This window comes from Ambystoma mexicanum, chromosome 3p, assembly GCF_040938575.1.
Source record: "Ambystoma mexicanum isolate Mex_15411 chromosome 3p, UKY_AmexF1_1, whole genome shotgun sequence".
Classification (NCBI taxonomy): domain Eukaryota; kingdom Metazoa; phylum Chordata; class Amphibia; order Caudata; family Ambystomatidae; genus Ambystoma; species Ambystoma mexicanum.
Genome location: NC_090925.1, coordinates 367217289 through 367243736, shown reverse-complemented (window position 1 = coordinate 367243736; position 26448 = coordinate 367217289).

Here is a 26448-nt window from a genome sequence, read left to right as displayed (position 1 = left end):
CGTACCACTTTCCTGTGTTCCTCTCCCCTTTTTCTTCAAAGCTTAGTTTCTTTCATGCACTCACCGCCGCCTGTACCTGTGGCTGGGACTTCGGTACACTTTTCACTTTTTATTTTGTGATCTGGTTGCCATGATCAATACGATGGCTTATCCTCACCAATGGCTGTCTGTATGACTTATTTTCAGCCTCGAGATTTCCTGTGAAACTTCCGGACTTGGTGAAGCCCTTCGCTCGGCCCGGCATTTGCACTACTGGTCCTGGCGTTTTGGCGCTCACCTCCGTCTCCCCTATCCCATGTGTGGGCACACCAAATGCGCTTGTGATTATGTGCACCGGCAAGTAAGTCTTCTAAACCGGTTGCCATGAGAACCAATTTTGTATCAGTTTAAAGCCCTATTAATTAGGACTTCCACTTCTCACAACCCACTCTTATTACATTAATGTTATGTAATGCAGGGTACCTGATTTGGAGCCCTGATGAAGGCGGCATACATACCCATTCCTGACCGCGGAAACGTGATGACTACAGGGAAGAATGGTCGACCTGGAGTTTAGCCTGTTGGTAACTTCGCCTCCAACTAGAATTTTTCCACGTTGGCAATTGATCTGATATCCTGAATCGAATGACCCTGCATCATTTATTGACTTTTACATCAAACAACCTTAACCCCATAAACAAGGAATTGTTGTATGAAATTACGGGCATCCATGATGCAATGACTCTTTACTAAATTGCACATGCTTGTATAATATGTTTTTTGGGTTGTTTGGTTTGTTTTCTTGCACTTTATTTGTAGAATTATTCGTTTTGAATTGATTTAGAATGTTTTGAAGAAATGAAATTTGCTTGTATTAACTGTTTATTATTATTTTTGAAATCTTTTTGTTTCTGTTTTTATGACTATCTTTTATAAAAACACATTTTTCACCAATCCTTGGTTTGTAAAACTGTACTATTCTGTTCAACTGTTCAGAATTCACCTCCTAAGTGGGTGGTATTGACCGTTTGAGCGGTGGGCTAACCTTGGGATTGCTAAAATCAAGCAACTCAATTTTTTCTTAAGAACGTAGGCCAAACATTGATTTTGACCTGGTCTTTAATCTCTGTGGTTAAAGCTCCAATAGTAAGGGTCCCCTCTTGTTCACAGTTGTAGTAGTTTCCACTCGTGGCACGAGCGCAGTTCCCTGCTGAGTGAGTCGGCGATGGTGTTTTCTATTCCTGCCAGATGGAAGGGAACCAGAAACATCCCCTGGGCGACGGCCCAGTGCCACAGATCCTGGGCCTCCTTGGATAGGGCTGGGGATCTGGTGCCACCCTGCTTCCGGATGTAGAACATCGTGGTGGTGTTGTCGGTGAAGATCCTCACAACCTTGCCCTTGAGGGACGGGAGGAACAACTTGAGCACCCAGAACACGGCGCTGAGCTCCAAGATGTTGATGTGGAGAGACCTCTCTTCCGGGAGCGTGGAGATCTCCGGTGTGCGCACCCCATCCCTCCAGGGATGCGTCCGTGGTCACCGTCTCCTGATGTGCTGGGGTCCGGAAGTCCGTGCCCGCCATGAGGTGTGCACGGGTGCCCCACCACTGAATCGCCCGACGGAAAACCTTGTTGAGTTGGATCGTGTCTTCGAAGCTGCCCGCCGCTTGCATCCAGCGGGCGTCGAGGAACTCCTGTAGAGGACGCATCCGTAGCCTGCACAGGTGCACTAGGTAGATGCATGAGGACATCATTCCGAGGAGGGACTTGATGGATCTCACCCTGGCCACGTCCGTGGCTAGCAGGTGCTGCACTTTGCCTAAGATGGCTTTCGTCCTTTCCTGCGACAGAGACGCCAATTGTTCCACTGTATCGAACTTCGCTCCCAGAAACAGTGGCACCTGCGACGGAACCAGACGGGATTTCGGGTAGTTGATGGAGAAACCCAGCTCCGTGAGTAAGCGGACTGTCTTCGCTGTGTGCTCGACGGCGAGTTCTCTTGTCCTTGCATGGAAGAGCCAGTCGTCCAGGTAGGGGTAGACGTGGCTCCTCTGCAAGCGCAGCCGCGCCGCCACTGGTGCTAGGCACTTGGTGAACACCCTGGGTGCCGACTTCAATCCGAATGGCAGAGCTCTGAATTGGTAGTGGCGTCCTTGAACTACAAATATGAGGAACTTTCGGTGCCCTTTTAGGATGGGGATGTGGAAGTAAGCATCCTCCAAGTCCAACGACGATAGGACGTCGCCCTCCTCCAGCTGTCCCAGCACGTGCTGGAGAGTGACCATCCTGAACATCTGTGCCTTGATGTATTTGTTCAACCGACGTAGGTCCAGGATGAGGCGCCAACCGCCTGTCTTCTTTCTGACAAGGAAGTATCTTGAGTATACTCCGGAGCCCCGGAGCCTGCTGGGGACGAGCTCCGTGGCACCTTTCTTGAGCATCGCCTTTATCTCCAACAGCACTTGAGGGACGTGATTTTCCTTCCTGGCCACGGGAGAAATGCAGGGACACTTCTTTTGGAATTCGAGAGTGTGCCCGTGGGCCAGGGCATCCAGCACCCAACGGTCAGTGGAGATGGACTCCCACACGCTGACGAACTTCACCAGCTGGCCTCCCACCGGGGTGCTTCGGTGGGGGCCCGACGCTACGGCCGGTTCAATCTTGCTTGGAGGCAGCCTTGGCGCGTTGGCCTCTTTGGCGACGACGACGAGATCCTCCTTGTTTGCCGCAACCTCTGTAGGCCTCCTGAGACGAGGAGCGGGCCTCTTGGTGGTACATAGAGGAACCACCGCCTGATCCCTTGGAGGCCCCCTGTCTGCCTCCGGGGCTCCGAAAGGGCCGTCGTTGCTGAAGGACTCCCAGGGCTCGGGCCGTCTCTGTGTCGGCCTTGATGGCCTGCAGCGACTCATCCACCGTTTCCCCAAACAGGCTGTTGCCGTCGAACGGCATGTCCAACACCCTGGTCTGCACGTCCTGACGGAAGTCTGTCGCCTTGAGCCAGCCTCATCGTCGAAGGCAAACACAGTTGCCTAACTGGCAAAACCCGGTGTCGGCAATGTCCATTGCCACCATTATGGCGTGGTCTGATGCCACCTCACCTTCCTGCAGAAACTCTAGGGCCTCTGCCCTCTTGTCGTCTGGTAGGAAGTCCAGTAGGGGAGCTATCTTGTACCATAGCTCCCTGTCGTAACGGGACACAATCGCTAAGGCGTTGGCCGCTTTAATTGTCGTTGCCGCCGACGAGATGACCCATCGCCCCATGACGTTCAATTTCTTTCCCTCGCCGTCAGGTGGGGAAGTGGAGGTTGAAGCTGTCGACCCCGCCGCCTTCTTCTTGGCCGCCGCTGAGACGACCGAATACGGCATCGGCTGAGCCCTGAGGCACAAGGGGGAGGCGTCGGGGACCCGGTACTTCCTCTCGTACCGGTCCCTCTTGGCAGGCGTCGTGGACTGGTTCTTCAGGACCGCAAGTCCCTCATCCCAGATATCGTCGAGTAACGATACCGCGAGGACCGTCTTTCTCTTGGCCTCTCACCGTTGATAGAGGAAACCTTCCTTCTTCTGTTCCTCGGGGCAGAGCTGGAAGAGCTCGGACGCCCTGGCGATCATGGCGTGAAAGGAGCCAATTTCATCGGGCGAGGAAGCCCGAGGGGGTGGTGATGAAAGGTTCATCCCCTCGTCGCCACTGTTGTCATCCGTCCCCGTCGTCGTGTCCGTCGCTGTGTCATCCCTGGGATCCGGAGAGGGGGATGAAGGCTCCACGGGCTGCGAGGGCATGAAGGGCAGGGAGGATGAACTCTCCTCCGCTTGTTCGGAGAGCTTCCCAACGGGCCCAGTTCTGGATCGTCCGCTGGGGTTCGTGGTAATCTCGTCCTTATCTCCGTGCATAAGGTTTGGATCACCATCAAAATGGCCGCCGAGTTGTCCTGAGGCTCGGGCAATGGCTGCGACGGGAGGGCTGGCCGCTCCTCCACAGGGGCCTCGTCGGCGCCACTGTCGCTATCTTCGACCACCTCTTCGGGATCTCTCCTGTGGGATCATACCTTCTCGATGTCATGATGCCTACCTCCAAGGAGCCAGGTCCGACCCAGCGACCCCAGAGGCAGGCATCATTTCCCCCAGGGGAGTGCCAGCAGGCCCAAGCTGGGGCCCTTTGGACGCAGTTCTGGCGCCTTAGGCGCCAGGCTCATGTTGGACCTCTGTCCTGGCGCCTTAGGCGCCAGGCTCATAAAGCTAGACATGTGTTCAACTGCTTTCATGTGCACTTACCTGATGCAGACCATGTTGCCACATCCAGGCCCTCTTGAGGCCTGAATGGAACTACTTTACCTGTGGGACTACTTTCCACCCGGGTGTGGTTGGGCCGGGATACATACCTGATCGGAGGAAGGATACACACTTGGGACTTCTTCCAAAGCTATTTAAACCACACCCGATCAGCAACTCACGCTTCGCGTTGTTCTGCTCCTCGCAGCTGGACGCTCACTGTGTCAGCTCCTGCATCTGGACCTCAGCCACGCCTGTCAGCATCCTAGGTCACCTGCAAAGGGAGACAAGAGACCTTACCAGGTAAATCTGCACCACGGAGTCATCACTGACGATCCTGAAAGGGAAGACATTATTTTTAAAAGCATTTCGTTACGATCGCTGCAGCGCTGCATTTCACTCACCTTTCCTGGGTTCCTCCATCTTCAGCAGCGATCATCCGGATACACAGCCACTTCCCAGAGCCTAGAGAAAAAGACAAGAATAAGAGGTGAGAGAAGGAAGGGAATAAGACTTACCTCATTTCATTTCGGGTCTTGCCGCTTCCAGGCATTTTCCGGACCCCGGCCCCTATGGGGAAAAAAGACAAAGACATTGAATGAGCGTATGCAAAGTCAGTTCCCGAGCGCTCATCCAGAACTAACCTGCCTTTTACTGGAACTGGAACTGCACGTTTCACTTCAGGTCGGTGCAATATTTCCGGCATTCCGAACCCCGGCCCCTAAGGGGAAAAAAGACATAAACATTAGCGCTTGCTGCAAAAAGACAATGAACATTATTATTAAGCTAGGACTTTTGAACTTGCAACAGAACTTTTACAGAGCCTTACCTGTATAGTCAAGCTTACCTGAACTCCCATCAATCCTCAATCCAGTGAAGTAACTGGGTTTCAACGCGCCAATGCATCAGAAGCAGGATGGAGAGCTCATCCTTCCTGACCCTAAGGTGAGACTTCACGGGGAATCGTGGAAGGGTATCGTGGAGGGTTGGAAGAGAGTGGGAGGCTTGATCATAACTCAGTCAGTAGGTAATACTCCCTTTTCACGCACAGGGGAATATTCCTGCGAGCCGGAGAAGCCAGAGTAGGGGGCCCTTCCTGTCCATCTTCAGAGTCCTGCGCTTCACCATTGAAGAAGCATCAGCACTCGAAGCCAGACCTGCGCCTCCGTGGGAATCAGGTGAGCGTTACAGAATGCGAAGCCTACCCACAATTTCCCACCTGGGCGCTATGGAGACTTCCGAGACTGACCAGCTGGCCCAGCTTTTGGGGGAATTACGGGCAGAGGTGCACTCAACCTGCCAGGAGACTAACGCTCTCAAAAGAGAACAGATCTTATCCAAGGAAAGAACAGATGACCTAGCCAAAAGGTTATTACAGGCCCAGGCAGGGCACACTCCTTCACCTAATTCCGGAGACATTTCCACATCAATGGGTTTGAGTAACCCGGTACAAATTAATCTACCTGGACACATGCCTTTGGCCCCGCCTGAACGTTTTGCGGGGGATCCCAAGAAATATGCCGTCTTTATGAACCAATGTCGTTTACACTTTCTATGCAGACCCGGAGCCTTCCCTAACGACCAGACCAAGGTAGCCTTTATACTATCTTACCTCAGTGGCAGTGCTGCCGATTGGTCTATTCCATTGGTAAATCAGGATGATCCCATTCTCCAGAATTTTCAGGGCTTCCAGGCCAGCATGGAAAGGTTGTTCGCTCGACACTCTCAAGGACAGGCCCTTGATAACGAACTGCTATCCTTACGACAAGGTAATCAGGATCTTCTGTCCTACATAGCCATCTTTAACAGACTGGTTGTGGAAACTGGATGGCCAGAAAGCAAAAGGATCACATTGATTCATCGAGGCCTGCGCGGAGAGCTTAAGGATGTTCTATCTCAGATAGTAAACCCACCCCAGGTCTGCGCAGACTACATTGACTTGGTGGTTCAACTTGATCACAGACTTCAAAATAGAAAAGCAGATCGGTTCAAGTATGAAAACCGAGCACCGATCAAAACCCACGCTAACTCCAAGAGTACCGACGTATCTGAACCTATGCAAATCGGTGGGGTTAAAGGACCATTAACGCAGAAAGAACGAGAGAGAAAGCGGCAAATGCAACTTTGTCTGTATTGCGGGACTTCCGGTCACTTTCTTCGAAATTGTCCAGTTAAACCACTTAAGAAGGTGGTTGGAGCTACTGATAACGAATTAGTGACACCTGATTCGGGAAACGACCTAGCCCGGCAAGCGTAGGGGTCCGCTTGCCGAGCTTGAAAACTAACTCTTTGACCTCGCATTTTGTCATTCCAATGGTGCTCGTGGACCCAAAACAGCCTCAGCAGTTGCATGCTATAAAAGCATACATCGACAGTGGAGCTATTGGAAATTACATAGACCGTGAATTGGCTTTCAGGATTAAGCTTCCTCTCCGCCCGAAAGTAACCCAAGATGTCATTACTACAGTAGATGGAACCGAAATAGCCTCAGGGTCTGTAACGCATTCCACTGTTGAAGTGACACTGGTGGGTCAGGATGGACATCGGGAAGCAATCGTGTTTGATGTGATCAAGGCCCCACAATTTCAAGTAATTCTTGGAATTCCTTGGTTAGAAACACATAATCCCAGAATTGACTGGCGAGCAAAGAAGATAAGTTTTCCTGATTGTGAACCAACTTGTTACCCAAGAAATTCAGTTATGGGTCTAGCCTCAGCAACTTCCACCCCTGTACAGCTACCGTCAGAATACCAAGAATTCCAAGACGTTTTTCAGAAAGAACAGGCTAACACGTTACCTCCCCATCGGTCTTATGATTGCCAAATTGATCTGGTACCCAATGCTCAACTACCTTGTAGTAGGATTTATGCTCTTACGGAACCTGAGAACCTGCATTTGCGTCAGTATTTAGATCAGTACCTAGCCAATGGTTTTATTCGCCCGTCCAAGTCTCCTGTCTCTTCAGCTCTGTTCTTCGTGCCGAAAAAAGAAGGCGACCTTAGAACGTGTATAGACTATCGCGCCCTAAATCAAATAACGATTAAGAATCGTTATCCTCTGCCCTTGATCCCTGAGCTTATCGACCAGGTGAAAGACGCTTGTGTGTCCGAAGAGCTTATCACCTGGTGCGCATAAAAGAAGGCGACGAATGGAAGACTGCATTCCGCACCAAGTTTGGGCTCTTCGAATATCAGGTGATGCCCTTCGGTTTGTGCAATGCACCTGGTGCCTTTCAGTACTTTATGAATGATGTTCTTCGGGAACTTATCGATGTCTCATTGTTTACATTGACGACATCCTGGTGTACTCTTCTTCAGAATCTGATCACAGAAAACATGTTAGGGCAGTTCTTGAGAAACTGCGCCAGCACAGATTATTTGCAAAACTCGAAAAATGCGTTTTTCATACCACGGAAGTTGAGTTTCTCGGATTTATCCTGACACCTCAAGGAGTCCGAATGGACTCGCGAAAGGTGGACGCCATCCTCAAATGGCCATCTCCAAGCTCGGTGAAGGGAGTTCAGAGCATGCTCGGTTTTGCCAATTTCTATCGAAGATTCATCCCGGAATTTTCCCGAACAGTCCAACCCATCACCGCTCTCCTAAAGAAAAACAAACGCTTCGAATGGACTCTTGAGGCCGAACAAGCCTTCCAGGACCTGAAAACCAAATTCACCTCTGCACCTGTATTGAAGCACCCGCACCCAGATCTCCCGTACATAGTGGAAACCGATGCATCCAGTTCGGCCATGGGAGCTGCCCTTTCGCAAAGAGACCCAAAAACTAACCAACTACACCCAGTGGCCTTTTGGTCCAGAAAATGTTCTCCTCCTGAAATCAACTACGCAATCACCGATAAAGAGTTACTGGCCATCAAATCTGCTTTCAAGGCTTGGCGTCACTACCTTCTCGGGGCAAGACACACCATCACCGTAATTACGACCACAGAAACTTACAGTATTTAAAAATGGCCAAAGCTCAATCTTCACGACAACTCCGATGGGCTCTATTCTTTGCGGAATTTGATTTTGTAATTACCTATCGCCCTGGCTGCAAGAATGGAAAAGCGGACGCCTTATCCCAGATTGGCATGGAAGAACCTAATTCGAGCTTAGAACCTGTGCCCATCATACCTGAGCAAAGAATCTTAGGCTTAACTTCATTGCAAACTATTTAGGATATCCAAACGCAAGTAAAACAACTTCTAGACTCTTCAACCTTACTGGAATGGAGTCAAAAGGGTCCTCATTACACCGTTAAGGATGACTTACCCTACTTCCAGGAGCGGTTGTTTCTGCCAAGTAAAGAATTGCAAGAACTTGTTATTGCCCATCATCATGAATCTTTAATGGAAGGACACCCTGGTATCGCTAAAACGGAGGAAAAAATCAAACGCCACTTCTGGTGGCCTTCTTGGAGAAAAGACATAAAGTCTTTTGTACTGTCTTGTGGAATTTGCGCCCAAAACAAGGCTCAAAAGAAAAGGCCAGCCGGCCTACTTCAACCCTTGGATATTCCACCGGCGCCATGGCACACCCTGTCAATGGACTTTATAACAGATCTGCCTCCTTGTGCTGGTTACAACACAATCCTTGTAATTGTGGACCTATTCTCCAAAATGGCCCACTTTATCCCTTTAAAGGGTTTGCCTTCAGCTTCCACCTTGGCCAAGGAATTCCTGGAGAATATAGTTCGCATACATGGTTTCCCTTCCATATTAGTCTCGGATCGTGGAAGTCAATTTATCTCACATTTTTAGAAGAAGTGTTGCCAACTAGCACAAATAGATGTGCGGTTATCCACCAGCCACCACCCCCAGACCGACGGACAAACCGAGAGAACCAATCAGACTCTCGAGCAATATCTTCGGTGCATGTTACACCAATCCGAGTTAAATTGGAAAGACATCCTTTGGATCGCAGAATATGCATACAACAATTCAGTGCATTCTGGAACCGGACAAACCCCCTTTTATACTTTGTATGGTCACCATCCTCGGACCTCTGACCTAGATCCACCTCTGACCCTGGAAATGCCCGCAGTAAATCATCTGCATTCCACAATAACCCGAGCCTTCAAAGAAGCTGCAACTCATTTACAGCAAGCCAAGAAAAAGTATAAAGAAAACGCTGATTTGCACCGAAGTAAAACTCCTCCTTACCAAGTAGGAGACCAGGTATGGCTAGCAACTAAACATTTACCCCTCAAGGGCCCGCGAACCTTCAATCCCAGATTCATAGGACCTTATCCCATCAACGCTATAATCAACCCAGTGGCCTTTAAACTGGACCTATCATCCAACATGCGTATTCATCCAGTTTTTCATGCATCACTTTTGAAGCGAGTACAACCAGGAACCAGATTGTCCAAGCCTCCAGATCCAGTTCAAATTGAAGGGGAATTAGAATTCGAAGTTAAAGACATTTTAGACTCCAAGGTGGTAAAGTCGAAACTCTTCTATCTTGTAGACTGGAAGGGATATGGACCTCAAGGGAGATCGTGGGAGCCTAGTAACCATGTCCACGCACCTCGATTAGTACAAAGGTTTCACCGGAGATTTCCGAACAAGCCCAAACCCCCGGAGGGAAGAACCTTGGGAAGGGCCTTGAGGGGGGGTACTGTCATGATGCCTACATCCAAGGAGCCAGGTCCGACCCAGCGACCCCAAAGGCAGGCATCATTTCCCCCAGGGGAGTGCCAGCGGGCCCAAGCTGGGGCCCTTTGGACGCAGTCCTGGCGCCTTAGGCGCCAGGCTTATGTTGGACCTCTGTCCTGGCGCCTTAGGCGCCAGGCTCATAAAGCTAGACATGTGTTCAAGTGTTTTCATGTGCACTTACCTGATGCAGACCATGCTGCCACATCCAGGCCCTCTTGAGGCCTGAATGGAACTACTTTACCTGTGGGGCTACTTTCCACCCGGGTGTGGTCGGGGAAGGATACATACCTGATCGGAGGAAGGATACACACTTGGGACTTCTTCCAAAGCTATTTAAACCACACCCGATCAGCAACTCACGCTTCGCGTTGTTCTGCTCCTCGCAGCTGGACGCTCACCGTGTCAGCTCCTGCATCTGGACTTCAGCCACGCCTGTCAGCATCCTGGGTCACCTGCAAAGGGAGACAAGAGACCTTACCAGCTAAATCTGCACCACGGAGACATCACCGACGATCCTGAAAGGGAAGACATTATTTTTAAAAGCATTTCGTTACGATCGCTGCAGCGCTGCATTTCACTCACCTTTCCTGGGTTCCTCCATCTTCAGCAGCGATCATCCGGATACACAGCCACTTCCCAGAGCCTAGAGAAAAAGACAAGAATAAGAGGTGAGAGAAGGAAGGGAATAAGACTTACCTCATTTCATTTCGGGTCTTGCCGCTTCCAGGCATTTTCCGGACCCCGGCCCCTATGGGGAAAAAAGACAAAGACATTGAATGAGCGTATGCAAAGTCAGTTCCCGAGCGCTCATCCAGAACTAACCTGCCGTTTACTGGAACTGGAACTGCACGTTTCACTTCGGGTCGGTGCAATATTTCCGGCATTCCGAACCCCGGCCCCTAAGGGGAAAAAAGACATAAACATTAGCGCTTGCTGCAAAAAGACAATGAACATTATTATTATGCTAGGACTTTTGAACTTGCAACAGAACTTTTACAGAGCCTTACCTGTATAGTCAAGCTTACCTGAACTCCCATCAATCCTCAATCCAGTGAAGTAACTGGGTTTCAACGTGCCCCTGCATCAGAAGCAGGATGGAGAGCTCATCCTTCCTGACCCTAAGGTGAGACTTCACGGGGAATCGTGGAAGGGTATCGTGGAGGGTTGGAAGAGAGTGGGAGGCTTGATCATAACTCAGTCAGTAGGTAATACTCCCTTTTCACGCACAGGGGAATATTCCTGCGAGCCGGAGAAGCCAGAGTAGAGGGCCCTTCCTGTCCATCTTCAGAGTCCTGCGCTGCACCATTGAAGAAGCATCAGCACTCGAAGCCAGACCTGCGCCTCCGTGGGAATCAGGTGAGCGTTACACTCGAACCTCTCGTTGAGGCTCTTCACAGCCTCCACCAGCTCCTCCTCAGAGGCTGAATCCGTGTCTGTAATGGCCACCGCCCCCCCTATTTTCCCACCGGGGTCTTCAGGTCTTCACGGGGGTCTTGTCGATGGGCTGGAAAGAGGATTCCCTCTCCAGTGGCAGGGAAACTCTGGGCCCCGAGGTCGCCTCCACTGGTGTAGCCTCCTCAGGCTTCGCCAGGGTCGCCGCGACTCCCTCGATAGAGGCCTTAGCCGGGTGAATCAAGGCCTTCACCACCTTGGGCGCGCTTGAAGCCTTCACCTTGGGGGGAGGGTCACCGCCTCGCTCCCCCTCGGCTGAATCCTTCGAGATCGACCGGGGCCTCTCCAGAAGCTTACCCGGGTTCTCGGATTTCCTCTTCCCCGAACCAGAGCATTGGCTCATGGTTGATAGTGCCGGGGAAGGTACGCCCTGCCTGGCAGCCGAAGAGCCCGACCGTTCGGCGCTCCCGGTGCCCGCGGACTCGCAGTGCTTAGCATTCTGTTGGGCCCCCGTCGCCGGGGCGCCCTCACAGGACTTAGAAGACCGCTCAGACCTTTTCTTCTTCTCACCTGCTGGGCCCTTCTCCAGCCAGCTGGTGAGGCGCGAACGACGATCCCTCATGGTCCGTTCCGATAGGTTCTTGCAGAACGCACAGTCCTTCTCCACATGTGTCTTCTCCTCATGAAGGCAGTAGAGACATCTCGAATGCTCATCCTCCTTGAAATCATTCTGTAAACCGCATCCAGGGCAGTTCCTGAACAGCTTGGATCCGGGCATCGAGCTACCCTTGTCCTGGGCCGCGTCCATGGTAGGCCTCAGATCTTCTGGAATCCTCCAAGAAGCGTCACTCGACGAAAACTTCACCCTTGAGGGGCGTTGGAAATTCTGAAACGGGTCCCCGTTGATCAGAAGAAGAAACGGTGGAGCTTGAGTCTCGATTAAACCAAAAATGAGAAAATCTCCTTGAAAAAGCTATAGCACGAGGACTCCCAACACTTGAACGTGCGGTAAAAATCTGAAGATGGCTGCCAGAGGAGGGGCTTAGGTAGAGGGCAGTCATTGGCTGGGGCAGTATGACCCAGAGACCAGTGATTGGTTATTAGTAGAAAGACAGTTCAGAAACGAAACTGAAACTGACTTTTTCTTTACCGAGGATTCCCAGCCTGACGACGGGGAATATTCATGAGCATGTGAATCCATGCCAAACCCCATTCTGGAGAAAGCACTGCACAGCTGCCTGGCCTCCCAAGCCCCACAGCCACCCACCGCCGGAAGAGTGGAGTTGAAGGCTTATATAGTGGAGACAAGAAGAGCCTGCAGACAACACAGGCAAGGATAACTGGGATAGACCCGGGAGGTCCAGGGGAAAGAAACAAGGGAACAGAACACGCACATGGCCCCGCCAGAGCTGTGCAGCCCAAATAGTCACTGCAACAGCTTATACAGGCCTACGCCAATCCCGTGAAGGCCCAATTAAAAAAGGCAAAAGAAGTGGGAAACACCATACAGGGGCAGCCAGAGCCCACGGTCACAGTGGTTGCCGAGCTCCCTCCTCCCCACAACGCCTCCAAAGGCAGAAAGACGCACAAAGGGGACAAAACAGATAAGACTCAGGCCCCCACAGCGCAGGGCACGAGAGGATTGGGGAACCCACTTGCGAGCACTGATTGGCAGAGGGCACGGCAGCATCTCGAAAAGGGGGGAGAGGTATGTGAAGCAGTGGAACACGTCCCATAGAGACTACAGAGGGGACCCACCCTCACTGGAGTGCCAGCCAAAGAGCAAATCAGGCCAAGCCCCGCCACCTAAAATAAGACAGTCCCACAGGAACAATAGTGTGACCTTCCCCAGGTGCAAAGAGCCACCCAGCAGTGTAAATTAGAGGACCGCCACAAGTAGCGAGTCACATTAAAACTTCAGGATAAGCGGGGAATTCCCCAAGAGCGACAAGGATTATAGCAAAGAAAGGTGGTGACATGGCAAAGGAACTGCCTCCCGAGACAGACACGTCTAGGTTTTCCACCAAGGAAGACATTGGACACATACTGGCGGAGATCAAAGCCCTTGGGGGAGATATACAGGCCTCAGTAACAGATCTAACGGGCAGAATGACCACGATGGAAAACAAAGTCGAGAACCTGGAGCATAACCAACTGAACACCGATATGGTCGAGATGAAATTGGATGCAAGAATGTCAGAAATAGAACTCTGTGAAGAGGAGGTCACGCTCAAGATGGACGATTTGGAGAACAGGGAAAGGCGCGATGACCTACGGATACTTGGACTAAAAGAACTGGGGAGGGAAACCCAGGGGCAGGTGGAGGAAAAGGACCAGGCGCTGGTGAATCAGCTCTTTGAGGCAGAAGGGGGCAAGACTGTGCAGATCGAAAGGGCGCACATCGGGGGCTGACCCTACGGGAATGGTCCCTGCTCTATAGTGGTCAAATTCTTGTGGTACACAGGCAGGTCTGACGTTTGAATAGAGCTAAACAGCTAAGGGAAATAGAATTTGAAGGCTCCAAAGTAGCAACATACCAAGATCTCTCGAACCTTACCCTGGCCAGGTGCAGAGCCTTTAGGCCCCTCACGACATGGCTGCGAGATAAGGGACTCAGATACCAATAGAGCTACCTGTTCTTACTGGAATTTGAAATGGAGAGGGTGGAATACTGCCTAACCTCAGCAGAGGAAGCCAAACAGGCCCTGGGCCATCTAACAGCAGACTTAGGTGCCGAGCGGGGAGCCCACAGGGCCCGTCCACAGGCAGCGAGGGGTCGAGACCCGCTCCGGAACCACAGAAGAGAAGGAGAGGACAAACAGGGAGGAAGTACATGAGGCACAATGGCCCTTTCGCCCCGCAAGCAGCCTGCTACACAGGATAACAGAGCAGAGCAAGAACATAGGGAACGGACTACGGAAAAGATGGAATATAATGGAAAGACACTGGGCGAACACTCACAAGACAGCTAATGGTCACCTGGAGAGAGGCAGAACACTCCACTCCAAGGTGACCCTCCGTTCGAGGGGGGTAGCTCCAAGATCATGATTGAACTTAAGCAACAGTTGTTTTCAGTTAATAAGTTGTTGGGGGGTTTGCATAAATATTACGGCTCTTCGGACAGATGCAGCATGGAACGGAAACACTACTCCCACGCTAATGATGATTACAAGAGAGTGGAACCACACGTCAATTTTAATTCACAGAGAGGAACAGGCGATACGAGGGGCAGGTATTGTTCAAGTACACTGGGCATCGGGGACTGTCAAAAAGGGCGGAGTCGGCATAGTGATTCACAAACCATGTAAATTACGAGAATGCACGACCACCTACTTTCTGGAAGGGAGGTTGCTGATACTTAAGGGGATACTGGACGGTGCAAGGGTACTCCTGGCGGCACTATATGCCCCCAACCAGGGTCAGGCACAGTTTATATCAAATGCGCTCAATGTAATTAATACAAGAACACGAGGCAGACTTCTACATAATAGTGAGTGATTTCAACTTCTGGGCAGACGAAATAAGCGACTGGAAGACCATGGGTACCACAATACACAGGGGAATGGGAGGCACACTAGCGGCCCACAGCCTAATAGATGTTTGGAGGGAACAACACCCGGGGGAAGAAGGTAACACATTCCACTCGATCCTAAACCACACATAAACTAGGATAGATTACCTTCTCATTAATAGGGACAAGGGGGCGAGAATGGCCAACAGTGAAATCAGACTGGTGGGCTGGACCGATCATGACATGGTCCTCATGACCCTTGATGTCACGGGGCTCTACAGACCAGATAGCAGCTGGCGTTGCAATGAAACTCTCTGGAAAGACCCCATCTTCTCTAAACAACTGGGGGAAGCAATCACGGAATACTTCGAAATTAATGATACTGGGGAAGTAAGTAATGGGGTACTTTGGGATGCAGGAAAGGTGACCTGGAGGGGACTGCTCATCAGACAGGGAGCGAGACGCAAAAAGGAAAGGAACCTTAGAGAGGAGAAGCTGAGGAGAGAGATAATGGAAGGGGAGGGGAGGATGCACATGATGGAGGGAAACACAAATTAAATCAGAGACCTAATACACTCCAAAAGAGCAGAACTGAAAGCATTGGGAATGGGGGAAACCATGTGAAAGTTAAGATACCTGAAACAGAAATACCATGAGAAAGGGGACAAAGCAGACACGCTGCTGGCAGCAAGACTCCGAGCACAGAGGGCGGAAAGGTGGGTATCTTCCCTAGCACGTTCCGGAGGAGACACGAGGGACTCAGCTAAAGAAGTAGCAGAGGGATTCGCCCAGTCCTATGAAACCCTTTACAAATCCGAAATGCAGGAGGGTGAGACAGCGATAAGGCAATACAAGCGTAATATAGACCTAAATAGCTAACTCAGAGACGGAACATCTGGAAAGTCCCATAACAACAGAAGAGGTACAGGAAGCAATATCCCACCTCCCCAATGGTAAAGCCCCAGGGGAAGATGGATACACCATAGGATTCTACAAGAAATTCTCGGGGACCCTGTCTCGGCACATGACACGGATGTACAACCACATTCTAGAATCAAGAGAGTCCTCAGACAACTTTAGCAAAGCACTAATATCAGTGATCCCTAAGGAGGAAGGGACCTCACGCAATGTGCTTCTTATCGCCCTATCTCATTACTTAACGTTGATGAGAAGATTTTTACACGTATATTAGATCCGAAAAGACGTGCAGATAAGAGGAATCAGTGTAGGGGACCTGTCCCACAAACTAAGCATGTACGTGGATGATATTATGGTGTATCTCTCTGAGGTGACAGTGACAGTGCCTAGAGTACTCCGTGTGGTGGAAAGATATGGACGCCTATAGGGTTTTAAGATAAATGTTGCCAAATCAACCCTTCTCCCGGTGGGAGAGGTAACAGAGGTTCAGAGAAGTGGATGGGAAGGGTTGGGGATAAAATGGAGGAAGGCAGATTGAAGTACCTCGGGGTGAAGATCCCTAGAATACTGGACAAATCGTACAAGGAAAACTCCCCCCCTGTTGCATCAGCTCACTAGGGACCTAGACAACTGGGCAAAATGAACCATCTCGTGGCTAGGGCGCCTAAATGCGCTCAAAATGGTCCTCCTTCCAAGGTTACTGTATCTGTATCAGGCACTCCCGATCGAACTACCAGATGCACATTTTGGGGAATTGAAAAGGCAAATGGTAAGATTCCTCTGGGGAGGGAAAATACACAGGGTAGCCTATAGACTGCTGGTACAACCCAAGGAAAAAGGGGGGGTAGGGCTCCCGGAAATGCATACATATTACAGGCCGGCCCAGTTTAGAGCCCTGGTCCCCCACCTGAGGGGAGACAAGCAGAAGCAGTGAGGACATTGAAAACCACCTGTTCCACCCGGTGACACTCAGGGAGTGGCTCTGGGCACCACAGGAGGCCGCTCCGAATAAGGCACAGAGACACAGGATCCTGGGCCCACTCGGGTCCCTTTGGAGAGTTAAGAGGGAAATGGCGGGGGTAACAACCTGGTCCTCACCCCTCAGCCATATTTGGGCACCCCCGAATAAGAGATCAGATCCCTGGACACAAGAGATTCCAGGACTGGTTCGAGGGTGGTGTGGAAAGCGTGGGGCAAGTCCTGAAAAAAGATGTGTTTATAGAGCTAAATGAGCTCGAAGACAAGTTGAGAGGGGGAAAGATCTCAGTATTTAAATACCTGCAACTCAAAGGGGTACTGATGTCTGAAGATTGAAGGGAGGACCTGCAAAGGGAATTGACACGCACAGAAAAGGTGTTGGACATGGGGAAAGGGACGAGAGGGCTTATCTCAGGATTATACCAGGCCCTACTGGAAGCACGGGGAGGAGATATAGAGGTTTACAGGAGAAAATGGGAGAGGAACATGGAGATAGAAAGGGAGGATACCCAATGGCAAAGACTATGTGAGAGCGCCCACCGGACCTCAGTGGCCTGGCAATATAAACTTCATGGGTTGAAACTTTTGTACAGATGGCAATGGGACCCGGGTGTCGATCCACTTTGCTGGAGGAAATGTGGGCTGAGGGCGGACCACTGGCATATGTGGTGGGCTTGTGGCAGGGTGTGAAGGTACTGGAAGGAAATTCTGGGCTTGATGAGGGACCTCAATGGGGTGGACAGACGATTGGACCCTCTCCTGGTGTTATTTGGGATAGAGGTGATAGAAGGGGACTGGGTCAAGCTTCCGCACATGCCGCACTTCCTGCTACTAGCGGCCAGAGCATGCATTGCAGGAGGCTGGAAAGGGGTGGAACTCCCCAGTGAAAGGCAATGGGCCGCCAAGGCCTTGGGCATATACAGAATAGAACAACTCACTAGGCAGATACACGGCCAAACCCCCTCAAGTGAAATTAAATGGGCTCCCTTCCTGGAAATATACGACCGGGAAAGGCCCCAGACAGGAGACCTTCGATAGCCCCGGGAGACTCAGACGGAGCAATCAATAGTGCAGGATATTGCACATAGGAGAAGAATCGGGGGGAGTAACACTATTGAAAAGAGAAGGGAGAATGGACATATAATGGAAGCCGGCAGACCCCACGGCAGACTTCGGAGTGGGAAGATGGGAAATGCCAGAGACTATTAAGAGTGTACTCCAAACAAAAGAAGGGAGGAGGTGAAAAAGGGGCCTGACATTGGTGGGTCCCAGTGAATCAAAGGATTGTTTCATCTGAAGAGCATGTTTGTTTGAATGGGGGAGGGGCAAGGGTTTGAATCAGGGAGGGTGGTTGGGGTGATTATGTTATTCAGAAAAAGCCAAAATTGTCTCTGATTTGTCAATAAAACCAATTTGAAAAAAGAAAAGAAATATAGGTGAATGCTGTTGCCGTGCATGCCCACCTGCAGTGATATTTTATTTCATTTATTTATTTGTTTATACCGCGCCGAGCCCGCAGGCATCAGGGCACACACAAACACACAGAATGACAAAAAGAGGAAAAGAACAGGACAAAAAGCAGAAGAGAAGCAAGTCAGATAGATCCAAGCAAAGAGAAAAGTTTTCAGTGATGTCTTGAAGGAGGACAAGTTGGAGACTGATCGCAGGGTTGTGGGGAGGTCATTCCAGATTCTGCAGGCACAATTTGCAAAAGATCTACCCAACCCTTTCGATTTCTTAAAGGGGGGGTCGGAGACAAGATTGGTATTGGTTGATCTTAATGAAGGTAGAGATGCGTACCATGAAGCTGCTCACTTCAGGTAGCTGGGCGCCTTCCCATATAGACAGTTATGAAGCAGCATCGCTGCTTTGAATTGGCATCTGGCCGTGACCGGGAGCCAGTGGAGTTCCTGTCGATAGTTTGAGATATAACATTCTGTGGACTTTCTAGAAGATCCGGAGCGTGTCATTTGGGATGTTTTTCAGGCCCTGGATGCTTTTTTTAATCAGCCCCTACTAGGAGCATGTTACAGTAATTTATTCTTGACGGAATAGTTGCCGGAGATAGTGGCTGAATTTTCCTTGATATGATAAGATATGAGCGAATATTCCTAAGAATCCATAGATGGTACGAGCAGTTTTTAGCAACTAGGTTCACATGAGCTTTGGCACTCAGTGCTTCGGAACTCAGTGCTTTGGCACTCAGTGCACAATCAGTTAGCACACTGAGTGTTTTAACTTTTTTCTTAACTGGAATGCCACAGTCATGGATGGAAAATGACTGGTAGCAGTTGGGAAGTTTAGCCCTACCTAGGAGTGAGCCAAAGATGAGAAGTTCGGTCTTGCCCTTATTGAGGCATATTCAGTTGTCTATTTGAGTGTAGATGTTTTGGAGGAGTAAACTGTCAGCGACATAATCCCCTGAGATCTCCAGGGCTAGCTGGGTGTCGTCAGTGTAATTGGTCAAAAAAACTCCAGATTCTTCTAGGATACTGCACAGAGAGAGAATGTAGAGATTAAACAATGTGAGGGACATACATGCTCCTTGAGGCACCCCACAGGTGGAAAGAATAGAGTCTGAGGTGGCCCAGCAAACTTTGGTTTGTCTACCAGTCAGGAAGGATAGTATCCATTTGCAGGGAGTGTCCCTTAGGATGTGTACAAATCTTTTGTGATCTAACAAATCAAACTCAGCCAATAGATCTAATAGCACCAGGAGTCCGGATTTGCCACGGTCCATGATGCTCATCATATGGCTCTGAAGATCAACGAGGGCAGTATCTGAACTAGAGGGTGTAAACTGTGTCCGTTGAGCTTTGGGCTTTTCAAGGAGCTTTAGTATCTCGAACAATTTTTTAGGTTTGTTATTGTCTTCTGAAATTTGCTGATTGTAAATGATACTGCTGGTTGATAGAATGACCTAAGGCGGTGCACCTATGGTAAGTTAAACTAACATTTGTGGATGTTGCTAGCCGCAAGAGTTTAGCCATCACCGCAACCACAGTGGGGACTGTGGGAGGGCAAGTCCCTGGGTGTTGGAGGCTTTACAGGACACAGGCATGAGCCATGGTGACAGAGGACATATTTGTTGCTCAAGCAACATAGGGCTCACCCCCGTATCCATTGGCCTCAGGCTAGGAAAAGAGCAGTACAGTGTGGATGGTACACATGCTGAAGGCACCTTATAAATGTGAGAAAATTGCATGCAGACACATGCATGTGACTGCAATTATAATATCCACAGCATAAAAGAAAACAGACACAATGCTCCTTCTTACAGGGGACACGTAAAACACACTAGGGATGTTGAGCCCAAGCAGGCTCATATAGGGGCAAAAACTACTGATCCATGACATGTGAGGCCGAGGATCTGGGGCCTAAACCACAATCAACCATCCAGTCCTAGCTTCCATTTCAGGACATAAGTATTCCAACTCTTGACTCTGACGTCCTGCAGAACCTGAGAACAAGAACCTATTCTGGCAGTAGACTGAGAAGGTAGTGGGCTAACACATTCATGGTCCAGTTCTAGTGCTCCAGTGCAGCCAGGACCCACTATACCAACTCATGCCCCTCCAAAACTACACTATCCCACCACCATTCAACCTGCCCACCTACCCACCCTGTGCAGCAAGTATTAAAAGATTCACTGGCTAGTCTCCTAGACAGCGGCGAAGCAATGGAAGTCAGACAAGAGCATTGAATCAGGAAAAAGAGATTTAGTGGAGGCATTGAAATGCATTTCATAGGTACTAGTGTAGGTGAAGGGGGAAAAAGGGAGTCAATACCCTGAGGGAAGAAGCATTGGAGGAGGCTCTTAAGGGTCGAAGGATGGCAGTGGAGGTGTGAGAATTGGGCACTGCAGCCCATGAACTTGTTGAAAAGGAGGGCTGACTGCCGGGGACACATGTCTCCAAAGCCAATCTCAACCCTGTCAGTAGCACTCAGTCTTAAGCATGGGCCCCAAACTGCTTTGCTCCCAACAATGTGTCCCTCAGGAGGCAGATGTTATATGCCATCTCAAGCACGCACAGTTACATTACACCATAAATGGACTACTTAAGTGGCAGGAGCAGACCCGCTCTCTTCTATCCATACACTGTGGTAAGGACAGCACACTGCTCAGCCACAACAACCCTCAATGATTATGGGAAAATTGACATGCACTCAGTTCCCGGAGGGTCATCTTGTCTTCCCATAAAAAGGGCCACAACGTTTCAAGAAAGAAGTGCCTGTGGGCGGGCGTGGCTGAGCGGCACACCATGCAGACGTGCCTGCTATGAGCTCCATGAACGGGCGCCCGAATTTCTTTTTATATATGCATTAACAGCAGAGTTTTCGCCCGATTGTTGCTGTATGAAATTTGGATATGCTGCGACACCTGTGAAGGGAAGAACAGTGACAGCGGTCATCTGGTGGAGCTAATATCTTACTCTGAGGCTGTTCGGGCGGCGGGAGTCGAAAATGGCGGCAAGCGAATAAAGCATTGCCTGTTTCGTCGGTTGCTGGATGGAGGTCCTGTCTTCACCGAGGAGTGCCTGATCAGCCTGGCGTTGCCCCCGGCCCGACGCTCCCTCTCGTTTGCCTGGAGGAGGGGGGACAGACGATCTGGAATTCCCTGCGGTCTCGCTGTACCTCGCTGGGGCTGGCTGCGCGCGCAGAGCTCCTCCCGCCCTGAGAGGGGAAACCCGGAGGACGGAGACTGGGAGTCCTGCGGTGGCCCCAGGCGTGCTGTTTGCCTTCAGGGCGTGCCATTCTACTGCGGGAGCCCTCGGTCCCTGGCTGGTGGTCCAGTGTCCCTGGAGGACCTCTGGCGCCGAATGTTGGAGCAGAGTGGTGAAGATCGCACTCCCGCGGGGCGGCGTGTTGGTGAGTTCGATCTGCAGAGCACCTTCCACGCCCGCAGTGCTTTTGTATGCAGCAGCAGCGAGCTATGATGGCGCTGCTAGATTAGAGGTTCCCTCTGGCTTCCCCTGATTACCGGCATGAGTTGTTGTGGGGGCCTTGGTCACTGGAGAGCAACCGACAAGGTCTAAGGAGGAATAAAAGAACTGCCTGTGGGTTGGAGGGCTATAACGTCTGAAGAAGGGGCCCATCTGCTTGAGAGAGGAGGAGTGGGAGAGTGGTTCGGCTGGAGGGGGAAAAAAATGTGAGAGCAATTGGGGCGATACTGCTTCAGTACTGTGCACAACCTGGAGAGGGCAAGTTGGCCTGAGAGTATCGGTTACTCTACCGCATGCTGCACCTCAAGTGGAGGCTCCCTCCACATTGCCTGACGGAACGAATCGCGCCCTCCCCTTCCCCGCGCTTAGGGTGGTTGGCTCTATGTCACTGAGATTGCGAGATCTTCCAACTGGTGTGCGCCCTGGCGATGCCTAAATTGGCTGCTAAGCAGAAAACACAGGGTATTCAAGCTTTCCTGGCGCCGCAGACGAGACAACACTCTCGCCCGGTCAGCACACCATTGCGGCGGAAATACACCCCCCCTCCACGCTTGGATCAAGAGTTGAATATGGCTCTCTCCAGGGACGACTTTGAGGCAGTGTTTAAATCTTTCAAGCAAGAGATCCCACTAGAGATCAAGTCCGAAATTAAATCCTCCAAAGACTCTTTGGCCCTTTCGTTAGCCGACCTGACAACACATTTTACAGGCTTGGAAACTAGGGTTAATGAACTGGAAAATGTGACTTGCGAGCATGCACACAACGTTGAGGTGCTGACCGAGAGAGTGAGGTCTATCGAAGACCATCTAGAGGAGATGTGGGCTAAACAAGCAGATCTGGAAAATAGGTCAAGAAGAAACAATGTCCGCCTCAGGGGTGTTCCGCGACATGTGCTAGATCAAGAGCTGCCTGAATACATGGAGGCGCTGTTTAGATCCATCCTGGACATTCCCTCATCCGAGGAACTCCCGCTGGACAGGACTCACCATGTCTACTCCTCTTCTCAACTTAAAAGAAACCTTCTCCCGGATGTCCTTACTCGTGTGCACTTTTTTCAGGAAAAGATCATGACGGCTGCCAGAGGCTCATCAACAATACAATTCCGGGGCGCGACGCTCCAGCTCTTCCAGGACCTCTCTCCATACACGCTTGCCAATAGAAGAGGGCTATGCAATGTAACGGCCTGGCTGAGATCTAAACAGATCCGTTACCGCTGGGGATATCCCTGTAAATTGCTCTTTGACTTTCAGAATCAACATTATATAATCTCTTCGGAGGAGGAAGCCAATGCCTTGATGGCGGAACCGACCGGGCTAAACCCCACGATCTCTTGCTCCCAGGCCTTAACTGAGGTAACTTCAACCGCCCCGCCGAGAGATAGACGAGGGAACCCCCGTGGTCGGCGCCACCTAGCATCAGCTTCTCAGCAGGACAAGGGAGACATGAAGAGTGTAGAGGAGCGGATCTCGGCTGAGCTCTCTGGGGAGCCTGCGGGGGATAATTTGGCAAATGGTTGACTCAAAAACTCTCCTGAAGTAAGCTCTCGGCCCTGGCGAACAGAGAGCATATTACCCTTTGTTTCTCCTTTCATTCCCAGCCCCGGACTCCCCCTTCGAGGGACTCCTTTTGGGTTAGACATATTTAAGAGCTCTGATTGGCATGTTGCCCTACAAGTTTGACGTGTTTGTACTTCCCCGCCTGCCGTTCTGGCTGCTCTGGTTTTTTAAGAGTGCCGGGTATCTAATAGCAGGTGGAATGGGTGGTTCAATCTCAGTTTATTTCACAGTTTCGGGCGCCTGCACGGATTGCATCCGCAATGTTTCCTACTAGGAAAAAATTAAATGGAGTCTTAAACATGATTAGAATCCTATGGTTGTTACTTATTTTAATTTGGTATATTTACGTATTTATGCTGATTTTCTTTATTGTTTGTTCACCTGTTTTCTTTTCCCTCACAGTCCTGACAGAATCGTTCCATGACCCTACCTGTCGCATGCCTCTTATGCCCTGCGCTACACTGCTAGAGGTACTGAAAAGATGTTTAATCACGCCAAGCTGGCATCACAAAGAAGTGTAACGGCTGCAACTGATTGTTTGGACACTGGGAGGGAGGACCAGGCCGAACCGAGGATGGCGCCGCTGCACGTTACGTGTGTCACACTGAATGTTCAAGGTTTAAATTCTCCCCTTAAGCGCAAAGCGCTATTCCATAGATTGGCTACTCTACAGGCAACACTGCTATTTTTGCAAGAGACCCACTTATGTCGTGTGGACGAACCACATCTTAATAATAAACTCTACCCTACAAAATTCTTTGCTTCCAGTGGGCTTGAAAAACGAGCTGTCGCCATCCTGGTTCGCAAAGGTACCCGATTTAAGGCTCTAGAGGTGGTCCGAGACGAGGAGGGGAGATTCCTACTAGTTGTGGCCCTATTAGAGGGGCGCAAAGTCACATTGGTCTCAATATATGCCCCCAACGTTAAACAAGATCTATTTTTTGCAAAATTATCTAAAGCACTGTTTGACCATGCAGATGGGGAAATCCTCCTCGCGGGAGATTTTAATGCTGTTATCAATCCTCTGGTAGACAAAACATTGCCCCCCTCGTCGACAGATAAGAATAACTTTCGGGTCCTTACTACACTAGTGCAGGATCACTCCCTTATTGAGATTTGGCGTTATTGTCATCAAAATGAGCGTGACTACACTTACTTCTCGGCGGTACACGGGGGTTTCTCCAGATTAGATATGTTTCTTATTTCTGATTCGCTAGCACCGAAGAGGCTCACAGACTTGAAGAGATACACAAAACAAAAGATTCCCGACGCTCCCTGAGAGACATGCGAGTAGCGAAGAAGGCGTTAGAGACGCATCACATGGGTAGGGCGGCTTACTCGATGATGCTCACCAAACAATATTTTTACTCGAAAGGGAACAAGGCGAACAAACTCCTTGCTGCCAAATTGAAAAATCAGAATAGACAAAATTGAACAGATGCTTTGAGGGATGAGTTTGGGCAGTGTATCTATACGGAGGAGGGTAAACTCCAGATCACTGAGAAATTCTTTATCGAACAGGCCGCTCCTCATCTAGGGAATCCACAGCTTTCTAAAGACTTCTTGACTAAAGCAAATCTCCCACAACTTCCCCAAGCTATGCACGACTCAGAAGCCCAGATAACCACACAGGAAGTTGAATTGGCTATCAAGGCCTTCCCTTGGGTAAAGCTCCGGGCCCAGATGGATTTACCAATAAATTCTATAGACTCTTCTCCCCCGAGCTTACACCTCGCCTCACAGAACTCTTTAATCATTTGTGGGAAACCGGTTTGGTCACTAGATCCATGGCTGCCTCTTATACTACTCTAATCTTAAAACCCGGAAGGGAACCAACAGAGTGTACCTCATACCGCCCTATAGCGTTGCTTAATACAGATGCGAAACTATTTAGCAAAATCATAGCCCAGCGTTTAGGGGAGGTTCGCACAACTATTATAGATAAGGACCAGACCGGTTTTATCCTTGGGCGCTCAGCATACAACAATATCCGTAGGGCGGTAGATTTGGTTTCACTTGCCTCCACTATACCGGGCCCTTTGTCTCTTCTGTCCCTTGATGCCCATAGGGCATTTGATAGTATGGCTTGGGACTATTTGAACTTAGTGCTGAAGGCCTTTGGGTTTGGCCAGAAATTCTCTAAACTAATCCTCTCAAATGTTCAGATTCCTTCAACCCAAATTCGAATTAACTCACATTGGTCAGCCCAAATTCCACTAGGTAAAGGGACTAGGCAGGGGTGCCCCCTATCCCCGTTGGTGTTCGCCCTGGCTATCGAACCCCTGGCTCAACATATCCGACTTCACCCAAAGATCAAGGGCTTTACCGTTGGAAATCACTGTTATATGCGGATGACATCCTCTGCTTTTTGAAAGAAGCCCGAACCTCTCTCCCGCCCCTCATGGACATCCTTGCCCAATTCGGGAACATTTCAGGATTCACAATAAATATGGCCAAATCAATCGGTTTGAATCTGACTGAAACTTCTGAGACCCTGAGATATCTGCAAAATGCCTATCCCCTTAAGTGGAAGAATACCTCCATTAGGTATCTCGGAATACAACTCACCCCGACATTTCTGGGATTGCTAAAGGCCAATGTCGCCACACTTTTCAAGGAAACCAGGGAATCCATAGGGAGATGGTCACTTCAGGAAATATCCTGGCTGGGGCGAATAAGTGCTATTAAAATGGTTTTACTCCCCAGGCTACTATATGCATTTCAGGCGCTTCCTGTGGTGATTCCTGACCGAGATCTTTTGGGGCTGCAGAGGGAAATTTGTCATTTTACCTGGAAGCATAAAACTCCCCGTATCCAGCGCAAGCTCTTGACTCGTGGCAAACTGACGGGTGGGCTGGGTCTCCCTTCGATTGTTCGATACTACTGTGCCTCCCAGTTGGCTGCCATGCTGAGGTGGTCTCACCCGAAAGAACCCCCTAGATGGCAAGATATCGAAAAGCATTGTACTGAGATACCCCTGGATCATCTAGCCTTTATCCCCCGAACACTGCGTAACCATGGAGGATCCCTGCTCCCCTCCACAAAAACCACTCTCCGTGCATGGGATAGATCTTGTGCCCAAAAAGAGTTTATGCCTGGTCTGGGTCCACTATCTCCTGTAACGCAAAATCCGGCCTTTACCCTGGAGCTTCAACCAAACTCTTTCCTCCTATGGTCGAAAGAGAAACCCTTAAGATTGGGAGATCATTATGAGGACGACTCCCCCCTAACATTTGAGCAGTGTAAAGCGA